This window comes from Schistocerca serialis, chromosome 10 (genome assembly GCF_023864345.2).
Source record: "Schistocerca serialis cubense isolate TAMUIC-IGC-003099 chromosome 10, iqSchSeri2.2, whole genome shotgun sequence".
Classification (NCBI taxonomy): domain Eukaryota; kingdom Metazoa; phylum Arthropoda; class Insecta; order Orthoptera; family Acrididae; genus Schistocerca; species Schistocerca serialis.
In genome coordinates this window covers 219,849,393-219,857,307 of record NC_064647.1, presented here as the reverse complement: position 1 = coordinate 219,857,307, position 7,915 = coordinate 219,849,393, and positions in this window count along the sequence as shown.

The following is a 7,915-nucleotide window of genomic DNA, read 5'->3' as shown; positions in this document are numbered from 1 at the left end:
TTAGGAAACCCGTAAAACGTCAAAACTGCGACGTCGATAAGACCGGAAAAAAGATCCCGCAAGAACAGCGCCAACGACGACTGACGAGAATCGTTCAACATGACAGAAGTTCAATCCTTCAGCAAATTTAAATGCTGGGGCATCGACAAGCGTCAGCTTGCGACCCATTCTACGAAACGTCATCAATATGGGCATCGGCATTGGACTGGTGGTGACTGGAAACATGTTGCCTGGTGGGACGAGTCTCACTTCAAATTGTGTCGAGCTGATGGACGTGTACGGGTATTCAAATAACTTCCGCGTATTCAGGCAGGTAACACATTCAGCGACCGCCGATATTTCGGCGGGAGAACACCCGGCCATTTTCAAGGCAAACTGTAGTTTGCATTGAAAATGGCGGGGTGTTCTCCCGCCGCAATGTCGGAGGCCAGGTGTTACCTGGCTGAATTCCCGGAAGTTATATGAAAGTTGTGTACGCCAGGAGAAACTCAGGTCTCATGTACGGGTATACAAAAAATGGTTCAAATGGCTCTGAGCACTATGGGACTCAACTGCTGTGGTCATTAGTCCCCTAGAACTTAGAACTACTTAAACCTAACTAACCTAAGGACATCACACACATCCATGCCCGAGGCAGGATTCGAACCTGCGACCGTAGCAGTCGCACGGTTCCGGACTGCGCGCCTAGAACCGCGAGACCACCGCGGCCGGCACGGGTATACAGACAAACTTATGAATCCATGGACACTGTATGTCAGTAGGAGATTGTTCAAGCTGGTGCAGGTTCTATAAAGGTGTGGGGCGTGGCGGTTGGAGTAATATGGGATCACTGATACGTATAGATACGACCCTGACAGGTGACACGTACGTAAGCATCCTGTCTGATCACCTGCATCCATTCATGTTCATTGTGCATTCTCATGGACTTGGACAATTCCAGCAGGACAACGCGACACTCCAAATGTCCGTAATTGCTACAGAGCGGCTCCAGGAACACTATTCTGTGTTTAAACACTTCCGCTGGTCACCGAACTCCACAGACATGAACATTATTGAACACATCTGGGATGCCTTGCAACGTGCTGTACAGAAGAGATCTCCACTCCCTCGTACTCTTACGGATTCATTGCCTCAGCTCCAGACATTAGTCGAGTCCATGCCAAATCGTGTTGCAGTACTTCTGCGTGATCGCAGCGGTCCTACACGATATTAGGCAGGTGTACCAGATTCTTTGGTTCTTCAGTGTAGAAAGCATACAGAATACAAAGGAGAAACCACAGGAACGGCGTTGGTTTGTTGTGGATGTTGGCTAGAAATGTTACATAGACTCACGATTTATCACATGAGGACACGTAGAGAGCCGCGAAGCACGGTAGTCCGTTGGTGATGATCGTATATGGTCACACGAGGCCACGCGGGGCGGTGTTCAGAACCGAAAACGTGGAAGGGTGACGCAGCCTGCACCACAGATAAAAGGACGGGGCGGCGAAGGCCATTGGAGAGTTGAGTACAGACGGCGGTCCACGAGAGACGTCTGTGTAGGTCAGGCCTTGGTTCTGGACTTTTAGTATTCCCTCTGCTCTGTTCGCGGTTGTAGTCAGCCGCGTACCTCCCTCCATTGGATTCTGCAATCAGGAGTAGTGTACTTTCTCTCAAGTGATTATCCAGTTCCCAGACGAACGATTAAAGATTGTAGTTATTCAGCTCTTGTCTTTGTTCGATTATTTCCCGACAGAACTCCATAATTCTTTCAAACTACCAGTTAGGCATGTCTACAGCGGCTGACTGGACGGACCTTATCCAGTCTCCAGTGTCACTGAGCATCTAGACTGCTCACTGGACGCAACAGGTAGTCCATGAGGAAAAGAGACTGAGGACGTTTCTTCCTTTCGCCCGCCGTAGTGCAGCAACTGGCATGCAACTGGCATGCATGGTCCATTCCACCTGGCGGCTCTTCAGTTTCTGGTGCAGCGGCCAGAACTCGTGGCAGCGGACCTTCCTCAGTCACCACAGGAGTCTCGCAAATATCGTAGCAAGGAAGACGGTATGTGACATCAGGTGACCGTCTGACGTAGTACACGTCATCTTCTCTACCCTATTGCATGTCAAGACAGACAATTCTGAGACTTTTCCCTTTCCCTGACGCGTTACACATCTGAATTGAAACCGTTATGGAACGGAATCGGCACGTTTCCGGAATTGGGTTCCTGTTCAAAATATTGTGTATTCACTCCCCTCTATAAGTTCTAGAATGTAAGAGGAATTTCCGAACAACCGGTATACAAGGGAATGTCCTGACAGACTGACTCATCGTGGCCCAGCTCAAATCGCTGATAGAAACTTCGCATTTGGAGAGGCTGTTGATCTTATACTGTAGACACTGTTTGAGAAGGGATTTTTCGAAGTTCCGCTCCAAAGGGCGTGAAATAGTGGATGAAAGGGCAATTGTGAAGATAGAACTGCGAAATCGATATGTGGTTTCTCGGTCAGACATTAAAAAAAAAAAAAAAAAAAAAATACGCGTTTCAGAATGTTTGGAAACTCAACCACTACGGAGGTCAATTTTTTTTGAAAACCAGTCATTATTACAGTACTACTAAAGCAATTTTAAAGCTACGTCTACGAAAACTGTTGTTTGACTTCTCGGTTAGGAATAAAAAATATCTGTTCTAATGTATTTGGAAATTCAGTCCCTAAGAGGACGTTTTATGAAAATATGTCGTTCTGAAAGCATTTTTAAGCTAAGCCTAAGAAAATTTCTAGTTGGCTTCTCGGTTAGAAATAAAAAAAAAGTTTTTAGAGCTTGATCCCCTAAGGCGGTAAAACAGGGATGAAAAGTTATATGAAAATATTTAATTTCGAAATTATTTTTAACTCTACTGCAAATATCTGAAAATTAGTATTTGGCTTCTCGGTCAGAAAAAAAAGAAAAAGAAAACAAATTACGTGTCTGATTGCTTGAGGAAATCCAACCCTTAAGGGGGTGAAATAGGGCCTATACTGTAGGCATCGTTTAAGAAGGGATTGTTCCAAATTCCTCTCCTAAGACGGTGGAATAGACGAGAACGGCTATCCGGAAATACGTTGCTATTAAGGCACTTTTGAGGGCAGAACTACGAAAATTGATATTTGGTCTGTCAGTAAGAATTAAAAAAATAGCTGAAGTGGATCTGAGTACTATGGGACTTAACATCTGAGGTCATCAGTCCCCTAGAGCTTAGAACTACTTAAACCTAACTAACCTAATGACATGACACACATCTATGCCCGAGGCAGGATTCGAACCTGCGACCGTAGCGGTCACGTGGTTCCAGACTGAAGCGCGTAGAACCGCTCGGCCACACCGGCCGGCCAAGAAATAAAAAATACATGTTTCATCCCTTCTGGAAATTCAACGTCTAATGGTTTATAATAGTGGATGAAAGTTTTTTTTAAAAAAAATAAATCATTAACAAAGAACTATTGAAGCATTTTCAATGCTACATCTGCGAAAACTGGTATTTCTCGCTTAGGAAAAAACAAAGTGTTTCAATGGTTTTGGACATTCAACACCTAAGGGACTGAAATAGCGAATGAAAATTTTTTAGAAAATATTTTCGTGTTTTAAAGCGAAATGTATGGGAATTGATGTTTCATTTCGAGGTTAAAAATAAAGATATGTGTTAGGGGATGTTGGGTTCTATGGAAATATCACCACAAGAACTCAAAAGAGAGGATTAACAAAAAATCGTCCGACTCCAGCTACCAGAATCGCTTGTTGGTCAGAAGAACAATCGGAAAAGACCACGCTTCTATCGCGTTAATTAGCCTGAATGGTATAGCAGTTCAATTAGTGAACAACATAAAAACACTGTTAAAGGAAGATCTGTGCAAACCGTACAGTCTAGCAGCGGACAGTGGGCTTTAGGTAAAAAGCTGTTATTCAAAACACCGATTCAAAAAAAAAAAAAAAAGGAGAAAATGATCCGGTTAGTTTATAAATTGTTCCCATTACTAACAATAAAACGGATCTACGTCTACATCAATACTCTGCAAACTACCGTAGGGTGTGCGTGGTGGAGCATGCCTTGTACCTCTACTAGTCATTTCTTTTTCTAATACACTCGCCAAGGAACGCGAGGGAAAAACGACTATCTACATGATTCCGTACGAGCCTTAGAGGGAGGTTTACTTTGGCCCGAAAAAAGCACGTTATTTCAGAATTTTTTTCTCAGGATCTGCTACAGATATCAGTGTCGAATTTGATCAAAATGTTCATTTATATTTCCTCTACAAACTGGCATTTTTTCCTTCGGAAATGTCGGAGAACAAAGGCGGGAGTGCCGTCGGAACGAAACAAAATTTCGATTTACACGCGCGGTATGTCACAGGTCAGCTGGCTCGTCCGAAATAAAAATTGAGTTGACGTTAGCGAAGTATATAAGATTCTTTAGGAGTTGTAATTCGCTTGAGTTATTTGGACCATAGGAAAGAAAATGGCGGCCATTTGAAGAAAAATAGGTTTTTTTTCATCGATTTTTCGAATTCGTCGGCCAAGTTAAAATATTTATAGTTGACGGATCGGAATTCAAGTCGTACAACTCCTAGACAATTTAGTTAGCTTCGTCGGAAACAAAGAATCATGCCAGTCGGTTCAGTAGATTTGAAGTTACCATACCGCGCGATATGAAAAGGTCATTTCGAGAAAAACGCGTTTGAAGTTTTGACTACATCTAAATGCAATATTATGCAACTTACGTTCAATCTGCTATTCCGGGGCGCCGGCCGCGGTGGTCTCGCGGTTAAGGCGCTCAGTCCGGAACCGCGCGACTGCTACGGTCGCAGGTTCGAATCCTGCCTCGGGCTTGGATGTGTGTGATGTCCTTAGGTTAGTTAGGTTTAAGTAGTTCTAAGTTCTAGGGGACTGATGACCACAGAAGTTAAGTCCCATAGTGCTCAGAGCCATTTGAACCATTTTTTTGCTATTCCGGATCCATAAACTAGTCCTTCCTCTTCCTCATAGAGGGCGTTCCGCTCGATGTGGGCCATCCTGCGCTGCTCCAGAGCCGCTCGTGCGGCCGGTGGCAAGCGGTTTTCGGCCGCTTGAATCCGGCGGTCGTCCGAATGCTTGGCTAACTGCGTCGAAACGAGTCCCATGATGACGTCCATCGTTGTCATGGTCTTCAGAATTGCTGAATACCCTTCGATGAAGCTGCTCACTGCCAGGAAAGTCGCAATCTCCACAACCTTCGCACCAGAATGCAAATGCTTGGGGGCTAACTTCCAAACAGACGCGCTCAAACTTTCATTTGAATTTGGTGTGTTTCCTCCCAGGCACCGGTACAATAACTCGTCCTCCGAAAGAAAAAACTGGTGCGTGAAAAAGGCTGATTTCAGGCGGGTGCATTTTTTTCCGACGGCTAATAGCAAACATTTCCGTTCTGTATTCGGAAAAACCGTTTCAGGGGTGGATTCTAAACACATTTATGGATCCAAAAATGCAAAAATCGATTTTTTGAACCAAAAGATAGTAAACCTCCCCTTAATATCTCGCATCTTACCTTCGTGGTCATTACTCGAGACGTACGTTGGCGCCAGTAGAATAGTTTTGCAGTCAGCTTCAACTGCCGGTTCTCTATATTTTCTCAATATAGTTCCGCGAAAACAACCTCGTCTTCCTTCCACGGAGTCTCATTTGGGTTCAAGAAGTATGTGCGTTATACTCGAGTGTTGATTGGACCTTCTGGTAATAAATCTAGCGGCCCGCCCGGAAATGCCTCGATGTCTTCCTTTCATCGCAGCTGGAGGGGATCCAAAACACTCAAGAGTACAGAACAATGATCCACACGAGCTCTCCTTTACAGGTGAACCACACTTTCCTAAAATGCTCCGAATAAACCAAAGTCGACAATTCGCCTTCCCTACTTGCTCGTTCCGTTTCTACATTTACATCTACGTGATTACTCTGCTATTCACAATAAGGTGCCTGGCAGAGGGTTCAATGAACCATCTTCATGCTCTCTACCGTTCCACTCTCAAACGGCACGCGGGAAAAACGAGCTCTTAAATTTTTCTGTGCGAGCCCTGATTTCTCTTATTTTATCGTGGTGATCACTTCTCCCTATGTAGGTGGGTGCCAACAGAATTTTTTCGCAGTCGGAGGAGAAAACTGGTGATTGAAATTTCATGAGAAGATCCCGTCGCAACGAAAAACGCCTTTGTTTTAATGATTGCCACTCCAATTCACGTATCATGTCTGTAACACTATCTCCCCTATTTCGCGATAATACAAAACGAGCTGCCCTTCTTTGTACTTTTTCGATGTCATCCATCAGTCCAACCTGATGCAGATCCCACACCGCACAGCAGTACTCGAGAGCAGAGTGGACAAGCGTGGTGTAAGCAGTCTCTTTAGTAGACCTGTTGTACCTTCTTAGTGTTCTGCCAATGAATCGCAGTCTTTGGTTTGCTCTACCCACAATATTATCTATGTGATCGTTCCAATTTAGGTCATTTGTAATAGTAATTCCTATGTATTTAGTTGAATTTACAGCCTTCAGATTTGAGTGACTTATCGCATAATCGAAATTTAGCTGATTTTTTTTAGTACTCATGTGAATGACTTCACACTTTTCTTTATTCAGGGTCAATTAACACTTTTCGCACCATACAGATATCTTATCTAAATCATTTTGCAAGTCTGATGACTTTACAAGACGGTAAATGACAGCACCATCTGCAAACAATCTAAGACGGCTACTTAGATTGTCTGCTATGTCGTTAATATAGATCAGGAACAATAGAGGGCCTATAACACTTCCGTGGGGGACGCCGGATATTACTTCCGTCTATTACTACGAACTGTGACCCTTCTGACAGGAAATCACGAATGCAGTCGCACAACTGAGACGACACTCCGTACGCACGCAGTTTGGTTAGAAGAAGCTTGTGAGGAACGGAAATCTAAAAATATGGAATCAATTTGACATCCCTGTCGATAGCACTTATTACTTCGTGAGTATAAAGAGCTAATTGTGTTTCACAAGAGCGATATTTTCTGAAACTGTGCTGACTATGTGTCAATAAATCGTTTACTTCGAGGTACTTCATAATGTTCGAATACAGTATATTTTCCGGAACCCTAGTGCAAATCGACGTTAGTGATATAGACCTGCAATTCAGCGGATTACTTCACTTTTTGGGTATTGGTGTGACTTGAGCAATTTTCCAGTCTTTAGGTACGGATCTTTCTGTGAGAGAGCGGTTGTATATTATTGCTAAATGTAGAGCTATTTTATCAGCATACTCTGAGAGGAACCTGACTGGTATACAATCTGGCCCGGAGGCCTTGCTTTTATTAAATGGTTTAAGCTGCTTCGTTACTCCGAGGATATCTACTTCTATGTTTCTCATCTTGGCAGTTGTTCTTGACTGGAATTCAGGAATATTTACTTCGTCTTCTTTGGTGAAGGAGTTTCGGAAAACCGTGTTTAATAACTCTGCTTTAGTGGCACTGTCATCAGTGACTTGACCGTTGTTATGGCGCAGTGAAGATATTGGTTGCGTCTTGCCACTGGTGTGCTTTATGTATGACCAGAACCTCTTTGGGTTTTCTGCCACGTTTTGAGACAGAATACAGTATAACTTTGATTCTTTGCGCCTAAACATTTAATCGACGTGACTATCAAGCAGCGCACTGCTAATACTGTATCCGAACATTATTCAACTTACGTTTTTCTCCATTTAGAGCATGCTGCTATTTATCACGCCAACTAGAAATTTTGTCGAAGTGATTTTGTCTGCCCCTACATTCACTCAACGACGATACGTCTCCATATGTCACATAATCATCAGCAAACGGCCACACATTGCTGCTCACCCTGTCAATCAGATCATTTAGACAGCGAGAGTGGTCCTATCACGCTTCCCCTGTGCA